This window comes from Dermacentor silvarum, chromosome 11, assembly GCF_013339745.2.
Source record: "Dermacentor silvarum isolate Dsil-2018 chromosome 11, BIME_Dsil_1.4, whole genome shotgun sequence".
NCBI lineage: Eukaryota > Metazoa > Arthropoda > Arachnida > Ixodida > Ixodidae > Dermacentor > Dermacentor silvarum.
In genome coordinates, this window is record NC_051164.1 from 31484196 (window position 1) to 31508281 (window position 24086).

The 24086-nt window shown below is 53.2% G+C and overlaps 1 protein-coding gene across 1 annotated transcript in view; it reads right to left on the reverse strand.

The window, feature by feature from the left end:
* The window catches only part of LOC125941442 (uncharacterized), a 55019-nt gene that overhangs the window by 14404 nt on the left and 16529 nt on the right, over positions 1 to 24086 (reverse strand). The gene's annotated exons all lie outside the window — the stretch shown is intronic.

Here is a 24086-nt window from a genome sequence, read left to right on the forward strand (position 1 = left end):
GTATTTGTACCATTTCGTTCCGCACGCTTGGTTACCACTTGATTAACACATACCAGAGATGGAGCTGCCTCCAAGATGTATTTCCTACAGGCGTATCCATAGCTGGGAAACATCAGTCACCAGGCCCCCTCTTAATCTTCCCAATTCCAGCAACATTCAACGCATTCGATGCATCTGATATGCATTGATTCACAGCCAGGCGCCATCAAAACAGTACACAAACAATAAAGCCTGGGCTCCGTATAGCGAAGTTCCACGACAAACTTCGCGCCGCGTCGGTGAAGACACGGCACGACGCGCAATGTGTGCTGTCGTGGCCTACATGCAGGAAAAAAAAAGGCGTAGCATGCAGTAGAGGCGCAAGGCTAAAGAAACAGCAGAGCTGATCGGCACCTAGCTGGTCCGGTCCTGGACTTGCGGGTTATGCTTCTCCGGAATTTATTGATTATTGATCGATTACCTGCCGATGGACTATTGCAAGATATTGGCAACGAATTTCAGCTAAGGTAAGCACTACCAAGTCATAAGCATCATATTAAAGACGATAGTCCTTCTTGGGCTACATAAACGCGAAAAACTTCATTCAACCGCCCAGACAAAACCGATTCAAACGCCCGGCCAAAACCAACCAAGCTACTGGCACTGGTGGCACGGGGTCATACACGTCAACATTACACAGCGCAAAGGAAACATCATGCCTATTTGAGGCTTAATGTATGTACATAACCGTGATCCGCAGCGTTCATTTAGTTAAGAATACAGATTGGACTGGATTTTACGTTAGTAGACAGTTTTAGTTTAGCGTTTGCAACCAAACGTAAACGCATTACGTACGTAAAAAAATAGCGTCGTCCTCACTGCACATGCTCCGAACGTTATTGGGTTCCTCTGGTTTACGTGCGCTATGATAACGTGCGTTATTTGGCCAGTTTAACATTCGTAATGTATTGACCCTTTTCCCGGCGCTTCCGTGGGCGCTGCCATGTTTGATCACGTGGTGACGCGTCCATTGCTTGCCTCAGCTGCCGCCGTTGCCTCCGTGTTTACAATGCAAGCGCTTGACACCGGTGCGGCGCAGCAAACCTCCGTTTCGACGCATGTCGTAGACTGTGACTCTGTGGACGACACGAAGCTTTGGCCACAGCTTTAGAGGACATGTAAGTGCTTTCAGGGCTCATTTCGCCTTGTCCAAACGGCGCGAGCAACGTATACGGTGCTTGTACTAAAAGCGAGGCTATATATGTATTCGAAGCTGTCCAAACTTCCCGCTTATGAATTAAATGAGAATCACTGTTCTCGTTCTTTATTTGGCAAACATTTTGAAGCAGCGGCTTGTCGTGCTTCTGACTCAGTAACACTAAGTTCCTCGATTCCTCGGTGAGGCTACTATCTGATTGTTTATTTTCAGCCTAATCACGCTCGCGGGTGTGCTCTGCTGCGATATATTTGTTCTTGCGGAGCACAAAGCTTGGAATGTAAATGTTTTGTACTTTTTGGTAGCTTGTAGCAAAGACGTATTATCGCTAGTCCGTCGCTTACTCTGTGGACCGTGACGAAACGTTCAGCTTCCAACATTCGTGTCTTGGTGCATAGTCGCCGTCACTCACGCTTCAGCACATTGATTCAAGTGTGCGCACATTCACTTATTATTGATACGTTGGCGATCGGGTGCGTGAAAGTTTGCTGCGAGTAGGGGTAGATGTGTGTAAATAATGTGCGAGAAATTTACTGTGCCAGTAAGTGGCGTTACTTCGTTTTGTAACGAGCTGTACTCATTCTTAAGTGCCGATGCTACGGAGTTGAAGCCCTTTCTTTGGAGGTTAGCTATACTGCGCTAGCGGATGAATTATTCTTTTGTCTCCTCAGGGAAAGCCGTGCATCGCGAACAGCCGACACCGCAGGCAGTTTATGTAGCAGCGGCGACACAGGTTGATTCCATTTCTTTATATGCGAATTACTATTTTTGCAGTAACTACCGTACACGTATTTCCTTTATCGTTACACATTTTGCAGCATGAATTGGGCACAGCGCATTATCGAACACCCACTTGCATTTCCGACAGCTGATCGCATAGTAGCTGGGCAGAAGCAGTAGTGGTGTCGTATTCGTGCGCATTAGCTGAGGCAACGTATGGCGCGCAGCCGAAAGCACCATCTCGTTCCTCTAGAGCAAACTGCTCCGCGAAAAGGGTCAATACGGACGCTAAGAAATAGCGTTGTCGAACATGGCGGCAGCAACGGCTCACGCGTCAGGGTGAATTAGCGTGATGGCTACGCTCTCACTTATGTTCAGAGCCAGTAACTATTGAAATGGGCTTTCGCTTTCTTTAAACTCACCTGATGGTGGTGGTGAAAAACTTTTTTATTGTGGTTCAAAAAGTACGAGGAGGTATGCTCGGGACGACCCTGAGGAGGCCACCCCTTGCAAACACTAGGCGGAGTCCCTAGTAAGGGGACCCCAGTGGCGGTAGCCACCGCCTGGGCGCACTCAACTAGGGCCTTTTGGGCTCGTAGGTCTGAGCATCCATGCAGGGCAGCCTCCCAGACCTCCCGGATAGGGTTGGGTAAGCGAGGGAAGGCAGGGTTGGATGGGCAAGCCCACACCATGTGGCAGGGTTCCGAGGACTTCACCGCACAGTACAGGCAAGCTACAGTAAAGGCCGGATCGAAATGTTTAAGAGCCGCCGGGCACATCATAGTGTTCGCAAAGAGGCGGAGCAGGAGACGCTCCTCCTCATTTTGAGGCCTCTACAGGGGCGGGGGATCGTGCCCGGCTCGATAGTAGGCTGTAATTTCTGTATACGAGTAGATTTGGTTGGGGGTGGAGCTCTGATCGGCGGGGTCGGAGAAAAGAGGAGCCCGGTAAGAAAACGCGCGGCAGGCAGCATCGGCTGCCTCGTTTACCTCTAATCCCATGTGATCAGGAGCCCAAACGACGTATCGGGGGTTGGGTTCCCCGGTTCAGCAGCTAGATTGGAGGACGCGATAGGCCAGGAATGGAATCTGACCCTGTTCGTAGTTCCGACAGGCCCCTCGCGAGTCGGTAATACGCATAACGCATGGTTTGAGAGTGAAAATTGGATGAAGCCAACGCGATGGCGACTTCCTGCGCATATGCTGTCTCTCACGCGAAAGCTAAGGCCGTTAACTGTTTTGCCTTCGTGGAGCACCGCGGCCGTTAACCATACCCCATGGTGTGGACCGGTGGCGTCCACGAAGAAAACGCCAGGTTTGGAGTCATAATGGCGCGACCGGGCCTTCGCCCGAGCCAGGCGTCTGCCATCATGGCGTGTGCGTGCCTTGTTCTGGGGAAGAGGGCGCACGCACGTGCAGGGCATAGCACCATTCTTGTGGCTTGCGTACGTGCTCTTCCATCTGTCTGAGAGGTTGGAGTAGTAGTCAGGCAAGGAGACGGCGAACCGACAGTGTCCGAGAAAGGCGTGGGATTTGGTTGGTAAGATGAGCTTCCTTGAGCTCCCCATACGTATTCACCATCCCCAGGCCCAGAAATCGCTGGTTAGAGGTGCTTAGCGGGAGATCAAGGGCCCGCTTAAATATTTTAGGAGGATGACCTCAAGGGCGTCCTCCTCATGCTTGCGGAGATGGAGGTATGGAGTCGAATACAAGATTCGACAAGTCACAAATGCATTGACCCGCCGCAAGGCATCTTTGCATCTGAGACCCTCACGCTTTTTGGAAACCCGGTGGACCATGCGGCCCACCTGGTCCGCCACCTTTCGCAGCTTCTCTAGTGTTGTGTCGGACCGGCGGTGTTGGTTGATGAAAAGTCCGATCGAGGACTCTAATATCAGGTTGTTCAGGGATTCGACCATATTCTAGAGAGAGATCTATTTTGGACGTGCATTTGGGCGAGGGACGGAGATGCACGAATTCAGACTTCTGGAGGAAGCATTGGAGGCCGCAATCGTGAGCATATCGGACAACTATGGTCGCCGCTTTCTGCAGGTTGGCCTGCATGTCTCCCAAAGAACATTGCGTGGCCCAGATGGTGATGTCGTCCGCGTAGAGTGCGTGTTGCACCCCCGGGATAGCCTCCAGCAGGGCAGGCAAGTTCTTCATGGCCAGATTGAACAATAGGGAGGAGAGGACAGCTCCCTGTTGTATCGGCATCTAAGTGCCGAGTGAAACGCCGGGACAGCAGTAGAAGAGTGAACTACGTTGTTTATTGAATGCGGTTAATATACTACTGCAGGGAGAGGGAAAAGGGGGTGTGTTCGTTGATAAAGGCATGGGTGTTGGTTTGGCTTCCATCAACAATAACTTGTGCGCATGCAGAAGCGCGCACACGTGCGGACACGATACATCTTCCTTCCTCAAAGAATGTTGATAGAAGGTGGTTCACCGCGTGCCTATTTGTTTAAAGTTAGCATCATACGCTAGCCGCTGGGGTGGTCTTGGCTGTCGCTGGGACCTCCTAAGTGCCACGGGTGGTGGGCTTTGTTCTGTTGCTCCATCTGTGCGACCGGCTTCTGATGACGCCGTCGAGGAAACTTGCTCGTCGTCTGGTTCGTCGTCAGTGTCGCTGAATGAGACCTCTGGACTAGGGTTTTCCTTTGTTGCGAGAAGATGGCGTCTATTTCGCCGTATTGTCTTCTTGTTCTCCGTTCGAACGAAGAAAGACCGTGGACCTGCTTGCGCAATTACGGTGGCTTTCGGTGACCATGCTTTTCCTCTCACACGCACGACATCGTCACGTTCGAGGGGCGGCAGTGGTCGATGGTTTCGAATGGTCTGGTTGTGTTTCTTCACCTGAATGGCCGGATGATGCGTGAAGTCTGGGAGCAGGGTGCGTAAACGTCTTCTCTGCAGCAACTCGCCTGGAGATCGTCCGTCTTCCAAAGGGCTTGCTCTATAATTTAACAGACCTAGCCAGAAATCTTCGTTAGCTTCCGTGGTCTTTTTAAGGATCCTTTTCACAACCTGTACACCTTTCTCCGCTAATCCGTTTGAGCACGGATATCGCGGACTTGAAGTCACATGCTCGAAGTCGTACCGTGCGGCAAACTGGGCAAACTCATGACTGGCAAACTGTGGCCCGTTGTCGGTGCATAACTGCAACGGGAGGCCATATCTTGCAAACATGGCACGGAGTGCATCGATGACGGAAGTTGTCGACAGGTCACGAAGCTCGTCCACATCTGGAAAATTAGAAGTGGCGTCATAAACACACAGGTAGTGCTTCCCGCCATACTCAAAAATATCAGCTCCAACGCGGTACCACACTTGCGTAGGTGTCTTTCTCAACATGAGTGGCTCGGCTGGTTGACTGTAGGCATGTCGCTGACAGACAGCGCACTTTTGTACAAGAGATTCAATATCAGAGTTGATGTTAGGCCAGTAGACCAACTGTCTCGCTCTTGCCTTACATTTTCCTATGCCAAGATGCCCTTCATGAATTCTTTTTAGCATTTCTGCTCGCATTTTTGCGGGAATTACCACCTTCATTCCCTTGAGAAGTATGCCGTTGACCACTGACAACTCTGACTTCATAGAAGCTAATGGCCCTTCCACAGTTTCTCCTTGCGTAACCTTTTGCAACACTACTTTTAGATATGGATCAGACGCCGTCTCACGTGCCAGGCGTCCAGACGTCCTCTCAGAAACGAGTGATGATACCATGCTGACAGCATGAAGGTCCACGTCTGTAGTGTCCACTGGAGTGCCGTCTCCAGGACCAGGGGATCGCGACAGCATGTCCGCCAGGTTCAACTGTTTACCAGGAACAAAAGTGAGTACGTAATCGTAACGTAACAGCCTAAGGAAGAATCGCTGCACACGTGGGGGCATTTCTGATATCGCCTTTTTTGCTATGTCGATAAGAGGACGATGATCGCTTTCGAGTGTCACTGAACGGCCATAAACGAAATGGTGAAATCTTTCGCAGCCGAACACTAATGCGAGCGCTTCTTTTTCTATTTGAGAGTACCGCTGCTCGGACGCTGTCAGGGCTTTCGAAGCATAGGCTACTGGCCTCCAATCATCATGTAGCTGCAATAAAGCTGAACCTACGCCGTCTTGCGATGCATCCGATGTAACCTTCGTGGCCCTGTTTGGGTCAAAGATTGCCAACAAAGGGGCTGCGCTCAATGACTTGCATACGTCACGCCATTCATTTTCGTGTGCGGGCGTCCATTCAAATTGCACATCGTGTTTCAAAAGCGAGCGCAAAAGCGCAGTTCGCTGCGTCAGGCTGGGGACATACTTGGAAAAATAGTTAATAACACCGAGCATCCTCTGCACAGCTTGCTTGTTTTGTGGTGCCGGTAAGTCGAATACGCTGGCAAGTAGTGACGGATCTGGCTTGATGCCCTTACTGCTGATTATGTCGCCTAGAAACTTAATCTCTTGTACGGCGAACATGCACTTCGCAGGGTTGAATGTTAGTCCCGCCAACTCAGCTGCTTTCAGTGCGTCTCGCAGGCGCTGGTCATGCTCTTCTCTTGTTGTTCCCCATACAAGCACATCGTCAACATACACGCGGACGCCTGGGAGATCATCAAATATTTCGTTCAGCGCTTTCTGGAATACCTCACTGGCGGATGCTATGCCGAAGGGTAGCCGAAGGAAACGGTATCGACCAAACGGTGTGGAAAATGTGCATAACATTGACGATTCTTCATCCAGAGGAATTTGATGGAATCCGGCGTTAGCGTCTAGGCGAGAGAAGAATTTTGCGCCTGCCAGTTCTGCTTCGATGTCCTCGCGTCGTGGCATCTGATAGTGCTCTCTTTTTATGTTCTCATTGATTTTTCTTGGATCAAGACAAATTCTTAACCTCCCATCTTTCTTTCTAACAATAACTAAGGGACTCACCCAGTCTGTGGGGCAGCTGACTTTCTTGATGATGCCTTCTTGTTCCATCCTTGTCAACTCGGCGCGTAGCGGCTGCTGGAGGGAGAAGGGCACTCTTCGAGCCGGTTGAACGACGGGTAGCGCACCATCACGAAGCGCAATTTTGTATTTCCGCTGGAGGCAACCGATTCCGCAAAACAGCTGAGGGAACTTATGGGTAACGTCTCTTGAAGAGCTTGCGGTTACGCTTGTGATGTTGCGTTGGATTAGCCCAAAGCGCTCACTGGCTTCTAAGCCGAGGATGGCCTGGTGATCCTTCTTGACCACGAAGAATCGAACCGTGTCCTTGTTGCCATTTATCTCCACCGGGGCTGAAACGGTTCCACATTGCTTGATGATGCTTCCACCGTAGGAACGCAAGACTGCTCCACTGGGTTCAAGAGTCCCAACGCTTAGTTTGCGATACAGCGAAAATGGTATCAGATTTGCTTGGGCCCCGGTGTCAACCTTGAATGACACATCCCGGCCTCCTACGCTGGCAGTCACCAGCCAATCGCGATCGTGGCCGACACTACTTACCACGACGTCTAGGACCTCAAATTCATCATCCACTTGGTGTATCCTCCTAGTGTCAGCTCTCTTACTGCAACACGAGGCAAAGTGATTAGGCCTATTGCAGTGATGGCAAGTTTTGCCATACGCCGGACAACGTCTTGGAGCATGAGATCGGCCACATCGGTAACACTTCGCGGGTTGCATCAGCATTGTGGAGGCGGGTCTCGTTACCGCGCTTACTTCTGGTTCTTCCTTTATCTTGTTGCATGCTTCGTTCTGACGCACCGTGGTCTCGGCTTCCCGCGTCGATGTAGTACTGATTCTCGACGTTACTGCGTCTACTTCGTGCTCGACCTTCGTTTTCTTCCATACGTCGTTCTGACGAGCTGCTGTCTCTGCAGCCTTGCACATACTAATGGCTTTTTCCAGGTTGAGCGATTTGTCCCTCAGCATTTTCTCCCGCAGCCGTGACGAATTCGTCCCAAAAACGATTTGATCACGAACCATGTCGTCCTTCAAGAGACCGAAGTTGCAATGCGCAGCCTGTTTCATGACTTCTCGGAGGAATTGCTCGAATGGCTCAGCTTCACCTTGGAGACGCGTTCTGAAGACATACCTCTCGTGGACTTCGTTCTCTTTCTCGACGCAATACTCCTCGAACTTCGCGACTACTGTCTTGTAGTCATGCTTTTCCGCTTCTTTAGCAAACGAGAAGTTGTTGTATACCTCTATTGCTTCTTCGCCGGCGACGCTCAGCAGGATAGCGGTCTTTACTTCTTCGGATCTTGGCTTCTCAGGGCTTGTTGCTTTTAGAAATAACTCGAACCGTTGTATGAAGGACTTCCAGTTTCTTCCACCATCCCCGGCCAAGCGTAGCGGCTCTGGTGGCTTGATGCGGTCCATCGCTGACGTACTTCGCCGCTCGTAGCCTAACGGTCGCCACTTCTGACACCATGTATCGGCATCTAAGTGCCGAGTGAAACGCCGGGACAGCAGTAGAAGAGTGAACTACGTTGTTTATTGAATGCGGTTAATATACTACTGCAGGGAGAGGGAAAAGGGGGTGTGTTCGTTGATAAAGGCATGGGTGTTGGTTTGGCTTCCATCAACAATAACTTGTGCGCATGCAGAAGCGCGCACACGTGCGGACACGATACACCTGTGGTGTACCTCTGGACCCTAGAGTGCATGGGCCGTGTTCGGTGTCCTGTATGTGATAGTTTACATGTGTCTGTGTTATAAATTTTAAGAGGTACTGAAAAGCGTTACGCCCGCAGTTGGTTTGAGAGAGATGAATTAAGATGATTTCACAAGTGACGTTGTCGAATGTTCCCTTAAGGTCGAAGGCCAGGACCACCTTGTCATTATGGGGGCATTCGATTGGGTCTAGGGCTTCCAGATGAAGTTGGAGGAGGACATCTTGTGCGGATCTGTCGGGGCGAAACCCGGACATGGTGTCCTCAAAGGTGTTATGGTCTACCGTCAAGGTAGACAACCGGTCCCGCACCATCGTCTCATTAACTTGCCCACACAGGAGGTGAGAGAGATGGGGCGGAGGTTGTCCGTATTTACGGCTTTGCCAGGTTTAGGAATAAAGGTGACAAATGCTGTCTTCCAATCGATAGAGATGGACACTACTCCCAGCCAGATAGAATTGAAGTATACCGACAATGAATGGTAAGTCCAGTCCGGCGGGTTTGCCAGGCGCTTGACTGTAATTTTGTCCCGTCTGGGTGCAGTGCCACGTTTCATTTTGGCCAGGGCTGCCTTCAGGTCGTGGAGCTGGAAAGGTTGATCCAGCTCACAGCATTCTCAGAGACTGCATAGAGTATGCCGTCCCTTAGGTATCCTGGGTAGTGCACAGGTATTGGTCCCTGAACTCGTGCGCTAGCTGAGTTGTGTTGCCAGCAAAGCCGTGGATGGCGCGTTGCAAGTGTTTCTGCGTTTCAGTGCGGGTTTGTGTGGGGTCAATTAGGACGCGGAAGAGACGACATGTGTTTTGGCTAGACATTTTGTCGCACAGCAGTATTGCAGCGGCTAATCCAATTAGAATCGGCGAGCTGGGCCGCATATTCTGCCGCCTTCTGGATAAGCTCTGCTATGCGAGATTTTATTTTCTATTGTGTTTCTGACGGCGCCATCGACAGACGAGGCTGTGCCGGGCTTCCCAAAGGTGGAGGAGGTGGTTATCCACATCCGAGACCACCTCTGAGAGTTTGATGTGTGTTTCTTTAGAACGCAAGCTAAAAACCAATTGCTGGGACGAGGCCTGGTAGACGTGCGTGTGTATGGGAACAGTGCCCTGCTAATTTTGCCTGAATTTTGTCAAATCTGGGATGTACGCTTGCTTAAAGGGTCGTGCCATGGGGCGTGTGGGAATGGTTGTGTTGATGAGGCAATGGTCGCTATCGAGGGTTTCCTGAGTATTGACCCATTCGACGAGCTGAATGTTGCGTGCAAAGGTCAAATCAGGACAGGTGTCCCGAGTTGTGTGGACAGGGTCAGTGTAAAAAGAGGCCCAGCGTGGACGTAAGCTCCACCCACAATCAGGAGGGGGTCCCGGCCCGCAACTCTCAGCGCACGACTGAAGAGGTCCGCGAACGAGACGTTTTGGAGTTTGTGAGAGCAGTATACGTTGAGGATGTGAATTGCTGGGCGGGAGGAGAGTCACCATTATGTAGGAATAGTCGGTGTGGAAGTCAAGATCGACCTTGTTAGCCGTATAATTTTGATGGACGCAGAGACAAGACGAGGGGTCCTGCTGGAACGTCGAATGGTTCGTAAGGGTGGCGCCCTTCCCTGGCTCTTGGAGGGCAAGCATCGCGGGAAGGTGCTCAAAGGTTGAGAGGAAAAGTAGGAGGTCGGCTTTTGAGAGGAAAAGTAGGAGGTCGGCTCTCTTGGTGCGAGATAAGAGGCCCCGACAGTTCCACTGGATTATGATGATGGGGGGCGCTGATTTGGAGGGGGCAGAACGCCTAACCTGAGGGGTTCCCGCCATGGTTAGGTTGGGTGTGAAGAGTGAGCGGAGCTGCCCCAGAGGCAGTAGCCAGGGCCAGAGTTTTGACAGCTACGCCTGTCAGGGTGCAGTCTTCGTCATCGTCAATGTCTACAATGCAACGCGAAAATTTGGAGGGGCAGCTGGATGCGTCCCTAAGGGGACCCGCTTTGCGCAGCGTGCGGAGTTACGCAGCGACAGCTTGATTAGCTTCACTCGTGATCAGCTCATCAATTTTCGCGAGCATCTGGGCCATCGCGGTGCCGATCAGGAACTCCATTTTTGCACTGAGGTGCTCCTCCATAATCTCAAAAGAATCATGGCCCGACGGCTTCAGCAGAGTAATCTCACTATTCATGGATTCCGCATTGGAGGCGTAGGGGGAGGTATAGGAGCAGACGGTGGCTTGGAGAGTTGAGCCTCAAGGCTCGCAATTTTAGTGCGGAGAGGCTCCGTGTGCTTAAGGATCTCCTAAAAAAAGGATCTCCTCAGCAATTAGAATAGGAGAGTAAGGGGGATTAGAAAAGGGAGGCTGCTCCACCGGGACCACTCACCTGTTTGCCATATTTTAATGCGTTCGCCCAGGCAGCGGCTCACGCATCGTTGCGCTCCTGTTGATGCTGCCCGCGGTTACCCTTGCCGTCGTGTAGTGGTGGTTGCTGCACCGCTTGGCTATTGACGTCACCTCCACGTGGTGGTGCCTTCTGCGTTGTGACGTCGACGTGGCGTGATCCGCCGCGCGAGAACGCCGCGTGATGACGAGTCTTCTTCCCTGACTTGAGGAGGCCGCTCTGCTGAGGGGTGGTCATCTTGGGTTGTCTGTACTTGGCTATACATTCGAGCGAGTTCGTGGCGTGGCTTCCTCCACAGACCGCGTACTTTGGGTTGCACTCGTGAGGGGTCCGCACCCCCTCCACTAGCTCAGCCTCCTGTCCACACAGGCCGCACTTTGCATTGGCTGATTTGGGACACGAATCAGCCTATTGTCTAACGGTGCCACACCGTCCGCAGGCCGGAATGGTTCGGTAATAGAGTTGAACGAAGGTGATTTCGGAGTTATAATAAATGCAGCCAGACTTGACTCGGCCAGCAAATGTGAGTCGAGCCTTGTTCGATGTGTCGAATTTTCGGATATCCAAGATTTTCGCCTGCGCAACACTGCACAGCCTGGCGTAGGGTGTCGGTCGTCTCGACGCTTTAGCCGACGTCCTCGCCACGTTGCCTCAGGTGGTCGTGGACGGCCATCTTCCATTTGTCAGTTTGTAGCTCGAAGTCGCCGAGCAGCTTCTTCTTTCTCAGGTTTTACGTGCCAAAACCAGTTCTGATTATGAGGCACGCCGTAGTGGAGGGCTGCGGATTAATTTTGACCACCTGGGGTTCTTTAACGTGCACTACAACGCAAGCACACGGGCGTTCTTGCGTTTCGTCTCTATCAAAATTCGCCTCCAAATTTCGCCTCTAGCAGGTCCGCCGTCTGGGCTTCCCGCGTGGTAGCGACCATGACGTTCTGCTCTGGCGAGAGAAGCAGGTTGAGTGTCGCCGCTTTTCCTACTCCGACGATAGTGGCGAAGGTGGCGCCCAGCGCGCGCCATTGAAGGAAATCTCGTAGCACTAGTGGCTCACGAGGTTTGATGATGACGACAAAGTCTTCTGGGTGTGGTCGAGGCAGAGGCTTAGGCTTCCACGTCGGTGTAGGCTTGCTGCGCTTCGCGCCGGTTCCTTGTCTGAGTTGAAGGTGCCTTGCCGGCGGGCGGGGCCCTTGGAGCCATCATCATAGCTTTGTGCTGGGAGCGGTGCTCAACCATGCGAAAGAGTTCTTCATTGCGGATAGGGTCCGCAGCCGCAGATTGCTGTCCCGCGGGGACTGGGATCGTCGCCCATTCCATGGCGTCGGGATTGTAACCGCGTTGAGCAGAGAGATCCGCCATCTTGCAAGCTGATCGGTCCGTTGTCACCCGCGCGCTGGCGTATCCGTTAGGCTCAGCGTCGGCAACGTGAGGCCGGGACGAAAAATCGCTCTAAATTTCCCAAAAATGGGCCCACCTGGATGAGATTTGTGTCGTCGGGTGCCGGGCAGCTTTGGGATTCCGATGGAAGCAATATTGATGGGATTGCACGAAATTGACCGTGGCTTTCGTCAATAATTGACGGAGCCGATGCACCACCCCACGCAAGAGGCAAACGCCAACCGCGTTCCTCAACTCACCTGAAATGTTAGCTATGAGCGCACAGCGCATCGAATTTCCGAGACCGTTCGGCGATTCCGGCGCCCGTAGTTCCAACTACAGTTTATAGAATAAACTTAAGGATATATTCTAGGCACTGTAGTCTAACGAGACGCAGCTCCATAGCAACAGGATGGCTGCTAATGGATTGTCTTGGCTTGGATGCATCTGCCACGAGGCACCATAACGTCATCCTTACGTTTGCGTTCCCGTACGGTAAACTAAAAATTCCTATGCGCTATGCACTATGCCAACACCACCCAGGTGGTGTGGGATAGCTTCGCCGAACTGAGGGGAGAGAGAGAGCTGAGAGAGGATGAAAGCAGAGTACAAAAATAGCATTGCTCAGCATAGCGGATGCAAGGGGGAGAGGAGGAGTGAGGCATGTGGTAGTGGGACACGTAGAGCTGCTGATTCCTGTAGTCAAAGCCGCCACTACCAAGGTGCGCCGGGTGCAGGGAGCTGTCAGCAAGCTGCAGCAACATGACCATGGCTCCGGATGGCGAAGGCCTGCTGGCTAGACTCCGCAGACAGCCGTCTTACGGATGGAAGGTATGTGCCTGCTCTACGAGCAGGTGATCACAGACCCCCCTTGTGACAATCGCGCTGCCTCCACCACACCTCCGATTAGCGGACGTCCACCTCTCGCTCAATGGAGCACATAAACGACAGACACTAAAACGGCGTTGCATGCAGGCTCCCTAACAGACACCAGCTGCAGCACTTCAACAGGCTGCAGCCTGCAAACTCCACGAGGATCTGGAAGGAAGTTTGCTGGTCTACACAGATGGATCAGGCCTGGCAAACCAATCGGCCGCTGCAGCCTACATACAGCATCCCGGCTAGGGCGGTCAACAGACAATGTCGGATCCCCTTCGCCGCGAGCTCCATCGCGGTAGAACTAGCGGGGCTCCACCTAACCGCCGATGTCCTGATTGAGGACCCTCCTGGGCAACTGGTGGCAGTGCTCTGCGACTCAAAGCCAGCACTCCAGAGCCTAATCAACCACCGCCGATCAAGGCTTACGGGGGCCCTGCTCAGCTCGAAGTTCTTGGCATTGGCTGGCGCGGGGGTCACAATCTCGTTTCACTGGCTGCATTCCCATGTGGGAATAGCCGGAAATGAGGCAGCGGACACCCTCGTGAAAACCACCCACCATCCTGAAGTGCCACTCACACGAGCAGTCGCTTCCACGGATTTTTCGAGGCAGCGCCTGAAAAAAACCACTCACAACCTTCCACCCGGATGCCCAGAGTGGCAAACGGCAACGGTCCCAGGCTACTTCCAGAGTGTGGCCTTACCAGGAGGGAACGCGCAACGTTGCTTCGAATGCGCACAGGTTGTGCTGGACGGCGGCGCGGCTGCATGCCAAGGGACGCTCCACCTCACCGGCCTGCGAACGTTGCGGGGACCCCGAGACCCTCGAACACCTTCTCTGTGCTTGCCCAGCACTGGCACAGGACCGCTCAAGGGCCATCACTGCCTACAGGCTACAGGGTCTACCTGCTGCGACAACCAGCGAACTCCTGTGCCCGTCGCCTCCCCCCCTCCGAGCTCTCCATCGCTTTTTGGAGTTTGTGGAATTGAACGGGATCACCGCCCATCGCTAAGCGCTCGCCCCCCGCAGGCCACCGCCTACATCACCAGCCTCATCCATGATCAGATGAGACTCTTGCTGCTTCTCCTTCTCTTCCCTTCCTTCCAACATCTTTATATTGACACGCGTACATGTTCACCTTTCACCGGTGACCACTTTTCACCAACTAACAAATGTTAAACGTTATCGCTAGGCACAGGACGCGCCTGGATGTTTCCGAAGTTTCTCGAACGTTATCGATGCTTCTATCCATTGTCTGTTGTCACCGACGCTAACGTAATCTGATAGTATGACCGACGCAAATGCTCTAGAACTTTCTGGAAGATACGCGGGCACCAGGGAATAATTTGGAACGTTCGATGACCCATGTATAAAAGCCGACGCGTTTCGCCGCTGATGAGATGTTCGACGATCGCTGACTGTGTTCGCCGCTTTCGTTGTGCTTCGAATGTAGCTTGCTTTTGTGGGCAAAGGTTCGCCCAATAAAGAATCATTTTCGTCTTACACGGTTTTACGACTCTTTACTTCAGCGTCACTACAACGTGACATCTGGTGGAGGTGCCGGTTAGGACCTTCAAAGTTGTGAGCGACCACCACGCTTTGTGTTGGCTAGCTAACTTGAAGGATCCTTCAGGTCGCCTCGCACGATGTAGTCTGAGACTTCAAGTATTCGACATCACCGTCGTTTACAAGTCCGGGCAAAAGCACTCTGACGCCGACTGCTTGTTTCGTGCCCCCGTCGAACCACCGCCACAGCACGACCAGGATGACGACACTTTCTTGGGACACATGAGCGCCGACGAATTCGCCGAACAGCGAGCCGACCCGGAACTAAGGAGCCTTGTAGACTACCTGGAAGGCAAGACCGCCATTGTGCCGAAGGTGTTCAGGCGAGGATTGGCGTCGGTTTTCTTGCAGAACGACATTCTCCTAAAGAAGAACTTCTCGCCTCTCCGATCCAACTATCTCCTCGTGGTACTCTCAGCATTGCGTCCAGAGGTTCTGCAAGCTCTCCATGACGATCCAATGGCTGGACACGTCGGTTTTTCCCGCACGCTCGCGAGGATACAAGAAAAGTACTGCTGGCTTCGCCTCTCTGCCGACGTCGCCCATTACGTATGGACATGCCGAGACTGTCAGCGACGCAAAACACCGCCGACAAGGCCAGCCGGACTTCTACAGCCGATGGAACTACCTCGCCGACCGTTCCAGCAGATCGGGATGGACTTATTGGGGCCTTTTCCGACGTTGACGTCCGGGAATAAATGGATCGTCGTAGCTACGGACTACCTCACCCGCTACGCCGAAACAAAAGCCTTGTCCAAAGGCAGTGCCGCCGAGGTAGCCCGATTCTTCGTTGAGAACATCCTCCTGCGTCACGGTGCTCCGGAAGTCCTCATCACCGACAGAGGCACGGCCTTTACGGCAGAACTCACTCAAGCCATCCTGCGATACAGCCAGAGAAGCCATCGCCGGACCACCACCTACCACCCGCAGACCAATGGCCTCACCGAGCGCCTAAATAAGAGCATCGCCGACATGCTGACAATGTACGTCCACGTCGAAAACAAGACGTGGGATGCCATCCTTCCGTACGTCACCTTCGCTTACAACACGGCCGTTCAAGAAACTACGAACATGGCGCCGTTCAACCTAGTCTACGGAAGGAACCCGGCAACGACGCTTGACGCCATGCTACCGGACGTCACTCACGTGTAAAATCTCAACGTTGCCACCTATTTGCAGCGCGCCGAAGAAGGTCGACAGCTCGCCCGCCTACGCATCAAGAACCAGCAGAGGACCGACAGCCGACACTACAATCTTCGACGACGCTACGTCGAGTACCAGCCCGGCGACCGTGTCTGGGTCTGGACTCCGATACGCCGACGAGGATTAGCCAGAAACTGTTACGTCGCTATTTCGGACCCTATAAGATCATTCGACGTATTGGCGCAATGGGCTATGAGGTCGTGCCAGACGGCATTTCGCAATCACAGCGGCGCCGCGCACGACCTGAAGACATCCACGTGGTGCGTCTTAAACCTTTCTACGCCCGCCGACGAACTTATGTACTTTGTTACTTTGTTATTGTTGTTTTGTTTCTAATACGCGTGGTTCTGTTTTTGCTTTCGTGGTTGTAGCATCGGGAGGATGTTTTTTTAAGGGGAGGGTATTGACACGTGTACATGTTTATCTTTCACCGGTGACCGCTTTCATCGAATAACAAAAGTTAACCGTTATCGATAAGCAAAGGATGCGCCGGATGTTTCCGTAGTTTCCCTAACGTTATCGATGCTTCTATGCGTTGTCTGTTGTCACCGACGCTTACGTAATCTGATAGTATGACCGACGCAAATGGTCTAGAACTTTCTGGAAGATACGCAGGCACCAGGGAATATTCTGGAACCTTCGATGACCTTTGTATAAAAGCCGACGCGTTTCGCCGCTAGTGAGAATTTCGACGATCGCCGACTGTGCTGGCCGCTTTCGTTGTGCTTCGATTGTAGCTTGCTTTTGTGGGCACAGGTTCACCCAATAAAGAATCAGTTTCGTCATACACTGTTTTAGGACTCTTTACTTCAGCGTCACTACTAGATGACAATATCCTTGTTCCCCTTCCCCTGACGCAGCGCCGTGCTCCCTATTTGGCAGCAGAAATAAGCGTCATTTTCTTCTTCAATAACGTCATTACTACTAACGCCGATCGCATTTCTCCACGTTCGCGCTGAACGCGCCTAGTGTCCGTGACTGCAGCCGATGCCTGTGGCGGTGGCTCGGCAAGTTTAGACCAGACAACTGGACATCCGAAAGACTTCCGAAAGACTGAAGCGAGATCTGGGGAAGCTGAAACGAAGCGTCGCAGAAGAGAACATCCCGAGTTTAGATTGAGGGAAGCTGAGAGTTCGCGTAGGCGAAGAACAGAAGATCCGGAGGCTTGTGAATGTGGCCCGTTGAATTCATCGTGATACTAGGCAGAACATCGCGAATAAATCCTGAGCGCCAGAAAACTAAACGTGTGGTTTGCCACTACTTTACTACGCTTTCCCCAGCTCCGCTAGTCTCTGGTGTTTGCGGTAACAGAGCCATGCATAATTTTTAGCCAAGCTCGGGCTCGGCGGGCAAAAAGTATGTATAAACGTTGACTACATAGTCCGGCGCAAGGCGTGGCCGACAAATGCTGGATACGTCGGTCGCGCATCGCACTCTCGTGAGGGTAACCTGGGAGAGGGTGGTAACCCCGCCGAGCAATGACATCACGTGCGTTGCTAGGCAACGCGCTGTGCCATCATCGCCAGGCGCAGTTTTCTGCTGACGGTCCACGGCCGAACCAAAGATTAAACAGCCCGGCTGTTCCAAAAATTTAGAGCTCTTTTCCTGTTGAGAAATTGGGGGTAAGTGAAGCTTGTTTCAAGACGACGCTCTCGAAGGCGTTCCGCTTTGTTTGTCTTGAACTCAGAATCGGCGGTTCTTCGGTGACGTTTGACCTCAGCATCACGTTCCCTCCACTCAGGGTCAACGGCTCTTCGCTGACATTTCACCGGATCTTCGGAATCCCTCACGCTAGAATCGGCACGTCGATGACGAGCCCTTTCCCGAGTGAGTTCACGGCACCTGTGCTCAAACGCGGCCTGCGTCTCGGCGGAAGGAACCACGCGACGCCTTTCCATCCCATCGCCGAAACTGATCTGAGGCGAGGGAAGCCCGCCGGAGCGCGCGCCCAACCCCCTTTTCTCCCCTTCCCTTTCCCGCGACACGCCAAACGACCCTGATTGGCCGGCGCAGCTTTCGCCGTGCCTCCTCTTTCTTTCTTTTTTCCTGTCTTTTTTTCTTTCTTGTCCCGCACATTCCTGGCTCATATCTACATATCGAATACGGGTATACGCCACACGTGATTTCATAATTGTTAATCGTGACGTAACTGACGAGCATGCGATTTTATTCATGTGATGACCGATAATTCGTACCCTTTGATGCCAATTTTGATATATACCAAGTGAACGAGACGCTAGTTTTCGACAGGTAGGGTTTGAGCGTTACACCACCACCGCCGACACTTATGAGGCAATACAAGTTTCGCTTGAAAAAGTGGACGTCACCGGGCGACGATCCGCCGCGTTGTTACTGCGAGCGTGGTGGTGGTGAAACTTTATTGATAGAGAAATCTATCCGTGGTTTATTCCCAAGTGCTTCCCTCTGACAGGGCTCCACTGGCAATTGCGGCTCGCCGGGCCTGGTCGAGGGTCGCCAGTTGGCTTCCCAGGTCCAGTTCGGAGAGACTTGCCTCCCAAGACCACGTAGTGAGTGTGTGTGATGTGCCCCGTGGCGAAATTGCCTCGTCTGGTCTGTCTGTGCATTGGTGAGTTAGGTGTGCGAGTGTCGCTGTGTCTGTGCTGCACCACTGACGTGTTCGGGACGTATATCTGTCTGGGGAGATGGCGTGTAGGCGGGACACGTGTGGGTATGTGTTTGCAGGCGGGGCCAGTCCGTAGCATGGAGTCTGTTGAGATTTTTGTGCGGGGGAGCGTATTGTCTTCTTGCAAGGTGTTGGACCTCCAGTATTTGTTGACTCGTGGTTAAACAATGGGTCGCTGCTCGTGTCTTGGGGGCTGAAGGACGGTGTGGTCTGCCGCTCGGCTAGTGAGACCTCGAGCTGCGCAGTCCGCCTCTTCATTTCCCGGCAGGCCTTCGTGAGTCACCTCTATTGAGTCACCCGTGAGTCACCTATGAGTCAATCCCGTGAGTCACCTCTATTGAGGGGCCCAGGATTCGAACGGCGTGTATAGGGAGTGTTTCATTCAGGTATAAACGACTCGCCGCTTGTGAGTCCGTAAGGACGCGAGCGGATCTTTGCTTGCTCTCGGCGTCACGAAATGCGAGAGCGATCGCTGCTGATTCTGCTTCTGCTGCTGCATGTGGCGCGGATGGAGGCAGAGGCAATGAGGTTCCCCTGATTGACAGCGGTGATCGTGTATTTCGTCGCGCGTCGTGGCAACGAGGCATACGGGCTAGCGTCCGTGTAGTATACATCTGGGTCTCTGAAACAGCGTTTGTGCAACATGCGGGCACGCGCTGCTCTCCTGCCTTGATTGTGAATTGGGTGCATGTTCTTGGGGAGAGGGCCTACTATAATGTTTTCTCTATGTTGGTTAGGGAGGAGTTGTGTTTTTTTCTTCGTAGTACTCGGATGTTAGCGGGTACCCTAGGCGTTAAAGAAGGTGCCTTCCCTGTTGCGTCATAACGAGGACTTGTACCAATCTTATGGTTTCGTCCTCTGTGAAGGCATTTTGGCTGCACGCTACCCTGGCAATGAGTGATGCGATGCTTCTTACTACATGTGTAAAGGCGTTTATTGCTCACAGGCGTTTGGACCTACCGTTGGGTCAGTTCAACGAACCGCGAGCGCGAGCGGCGTAGTCCGAGCGATGCGCTATAGAGACTGACCCCCTAGACAGTGCTGGTAAGGATGCCCCACTGCATCGTCCCTCTTCTTCGCTACAATTACCCCGGGGACGAAAAAGGGAGCCGTCCGGCGACCTAACAGTTCGTCACTATTAGTGGATCATAGTACGGTTTGAGGCGCTCGATGTTGACAATGTCGTGTCCGCGACGGCGCATGTCCGAAGATGGTTCAACAGGCTCAATCACATAGTTGACGGGTGATGCATGCTCGAAGATGCGGTAGGGACCTTCATACTTGCGCATTAACTTGGAAGACAGACCAGGTGCAGCGGAAGGAACTGAGAGCCACACAAGTGCTCCAGGAAGAAAGGTGGGCGCAGAGGTGGTGTCACCGCGAGTGTTCTTCTGGCGCTCTTGGTCAGTGGAGGTAAAGGCACGGGCGAGGTCGCGGCACTGTTCGGCATGTCTCACCGTATCAGAAATGGCGCACATTCAGATGCGTCGAGCCGGTATGGTAGCATTGTGTCGATGGTGTGCGATGGGTGCCGGCCGTACAATAAGAAATATGGCGAAAACCCAGTAGTGCTCTGCGTAGCGGTATTGTACGCGTAGGTGACGAAGGGTCGAATGGCGTCCCAGTTGGTGTGGTCGGAGGAGACGTACATTGAGAGCATGTCACCGAGCGTACGGTTGAAGCGTTCCGTGAGTCCATTCGTTTGAGGATGGTAAGCCATTGTTGTGCGATGAACGACGTGGCACTCTTTGAGAACAGCTTCGACTACTTCGGAGAGGAAGACCCGTCCGCGGTCACTGAGCAGCTCCTGGGGTGGCCCATGACGTAGGATGAATCGACGAAGCAGGAAGGAGGCAACGTCACGCGCTGTAGCTGCCGGAAGCGCCGCAGTTTCAGCGTATCGCGTAAGATGGTCGACTGCCACAATGGCCCAGCGGTTTCCAGCCGAAGTCATGGGAAGGGGCCCGTAAAGATCTATACCGACGCGCCCAAAGGGCCGGGTGGGGAAAGGTAAAGGTTGCAGCCCAGCTGGCGAGAGGCGGGGTGAAGATTTCCGGCGCTGGCAGTCGGGACAAGAGCGTACGAACTTTTGAACGTAGCTGTACATCCCTCGCCAGTAGTACCGCTGTTGAAGGCGCTGGTAACTCTTGAAAATGCCAGCATGGGCACACTGTGGATCGGCGTGGAAAGCTGCGCATATCTCGGAAAGCAGGTTGCGAGGCACTACTAACAACCACTGGCGACCGTCGGAGCTGTAATTGCGCCGGTGAAGCAGGTCGTCGCGAATGACGAAATGGTGAGCTTGACGGCGCAACGCGCGGGTTGTCGACCTGTTCGATGTATCAGAGAGCCAGCCTATAATAGACGCAATCCAGGGGTCATTGCGCTGCTCGGAAGCGATGGTGCGAACGTCGAAGGAAGACACAGTCAACCTAGATATATTGTTGTCAGCCAAGGGAGAGCGCGAGAGGGCATCGGCGTCCGAGTGGTGTCACCCGCTGCGGTAGAGCAAGCGGATGTCGTAGTCTTGCAGGCGAAGTGCCCAACGTGCAAGACGGCCGGACGGATCTTTCAACGACGCCAGCCAACATAGTGCGTGGTGGTCCGTGATGTCAATAAATGGGCGGCCATAGAAATATGGCCGGAACTTATTAAGAGCCCAGATGATCGCGAGACATTCTTTTTCAGTCACGGTATAATTACTCTCGGCTTTCGTAAGCGTTCGGCTGGCATATGCAACGACATACTCAGGGAACCCTTGCTTGCGTTGCGCGAGGAGAGCGCCAAGGCCAACATCGCTGGCATCTGTGTGTACCTCTATAGGGGCCGTCGGGTCGTAGTGGCGCAAAATTGGGGGGGGGGGGGGGGGGGGAGTCAGCAAACGACGAAGCCTCGTGAACGCCTCGTCGCAGTCTGATGACCACGAGGTGAGGAGCCCGTTGCTCCCTAGGAGCTTCGTCAGGGGCGATACGATGGCGGCGAAATTCTGAATGAAGCGTCGGAAGTAGGAGCACAGACCGATGAAACTGCGCAATTCTTTGATGGACGTTGGTTTGCGAAACTCGGCAACGGCGCGAAGTTTTGTCGGGGTCGGGGAGAATACCGTCCTTGGATACCACATAGTCAAGTATCGTGAGTTGCTGCGCAGCAAATCGGCACTTTTTTATGTTTAATTGTAGGCCGGCGTTCGATAAACAAGTCAAAACACGCCGAAGGCGTTCGAGGTGCGTGGTGAAGTCAGCCGCGAAAACGACAATGTCGTCGAGATAACACAAATATGTGTGCCACTTTAAGCCTCGCAGAACTGTGTCCATCTTGCGCTCGAATGTCGCGGGCGCATTACACAGTCCAAAAGGCATGACGTTGAACTCGTATAAGCCGTCGGGCGTGAAAAAGGCTGTTTTCGGCCGATCGACTTCTTCCATAGGCACTTGCCAATACCCGGAGCGCAAATCCAGAGATGAAAAGAACTCGGCTCTTTGCAGGCAGTCAATAGCGTCGTCTATGCGTGGCAAGGGATAGACGTCCTTGCGAGTGATCTTGTTAAGCCGGCGATAATGGACGCAAAACCTGACGGAGCCGTCCTTCTTTGTAACAAGGACGACAGGCGAAGCCCAAGGACTTTTCGAGGGTCGAATTACTTCGCGCCGAAGCATGTCGTCGACTTGCTCGTTAATCACACGAAGTTCGCTGGCAGCAACGCAATACGGGCGTTGTCGCAATGGTGGGTGAGAGCCAGTGCCGATGTGATGCGTTACAGTTGAAGTCCGGCCCAGGGAAGCTTGCCCCACGTCGAAAGACGAACGAAATTCGAAAGACGAACGAAAAAGCTGAGAACGCTGGGCCGCTGCAAGGGTTCCAGCGATGGAGGAACCAAATACATCTGTGGGCAATGCGTCAGTCAGATGTAGAAACAGCACTCAGCGTATGGTAGGTTGCGCAATTCGGGTAGTCGGGCACGTTGATAACTTGCACGTCGTCGATGGCTTCCACGGTACCAACACATTCTCCTCGGAGTAGCATGACAGGGTATGGGCACGGGTTGCAAACGAAAATTGCGCTAGTGCCCTTGGTGATGTCCACGGTCGCAAAAGGTAGCAACAGGCGCTTCCTTGCGAGGAAACGGCCAGATGGCGAAAGTAATGCAATGGCGTCAGAGAGGCTACGGCAATGCATGGGCACGAACATTGAGGCGTTGGGAGCAACTTGAGTGTCGGCTTCGACGATCAGCTTCCTGGAAAGCGACGGAGCGTCAGTGGGCGTCGAATCTAGCAGCGGCGATAGTTCTATTTCGGCTCGAGCGCAATCAATAACGGCATTGTGGCGCGAGAGAAAATCCCAGCCGAGGATGACATCGTGAGAGCAGGAGGAAAGCATCAAGAATTCTATAGCGTAGACAACGTCCTGAATTTCTACACGAGCAGTGCAAGACGCCAAGGGTAGAATATGCTGAGCACTGGCTGTGCGAAGGGATAGTCCGGACAGGGGCGTCGTGACTTTCCGAAGTAAGCGGCAAAGTGTAGCGTCCATAACACATACGGCTGCTCCTGTGTCTACGAGTACAGACGAGCGGACACCGGCGACAAACACGTCTATCACATTAGATGGGCTGCAATGAAGACTTGTGCACTTCGACATATTCGCAGCCCTTGCCTCTTGGACTGCGACTGTTAGTTTTCCTCATCTTGAGGGGCGGCACGAGGCCGCATCGGCGATAACGAGCGCCGGCGAGGAGATGAGGAACGGCGGGTGTTCGGCGGCGGGCGGTATGTTGGTGACACACCGGATGGTGGGTCGTAATTTCGACGGGGCGAAAGGTTGGTCATGGATGATTCGACGCTGGGCGGCTGCACACGATTACAGAAACGGGCCACGTGACCGGCGTAGCCGCAGGCAAAGCATATAGGGCGGTTGTCAGATGTACATACGCCACCGGTTCGCTGTAGCTGGTCCCGCACACGTCGGAACACGCCCTGGATGGAGCGGCTGGTGATAGGATTGTATAACGGGCTGCACTGGTGGCCGAGCCACGACGTCGGCGGTATAGCTCAGTGGCACAGGCGCAGGAACATGGTGGCGTTGGTCGGGCAAGACCTCGGCGATTTCTTGTTCGATGGTGCGGCGGAGCGGAGGCACGATAGGCGAAGTGGGCTGTGGGGCATGCGGCGGCGGAGCAAAGGGTACCAAGGAGAGTTGTCGTGCTACCTACTCCCGAATGAAAACTTTCATGTCTGCAAGCAGTGCGGTCTGGTCGCAGGTGGTAGCCAGACCAGCGATGTGATCATCGCGTGATGAAGACCGACGAGTCAACGAGCGCTGCCTGCGTAGCTCCTCGTAACTTTGGCATAACGTAACGATCTCAGTGACGGATTGCGGATTCTTAGCAAGCAGCATGTTGAAAGCGGCGTCCTCGATCCCTTTCATAATATTTCTGATTCTGTCCGATTCCGACATCATCGCGTCCACGCGCTTACACAAGTCCAGGAT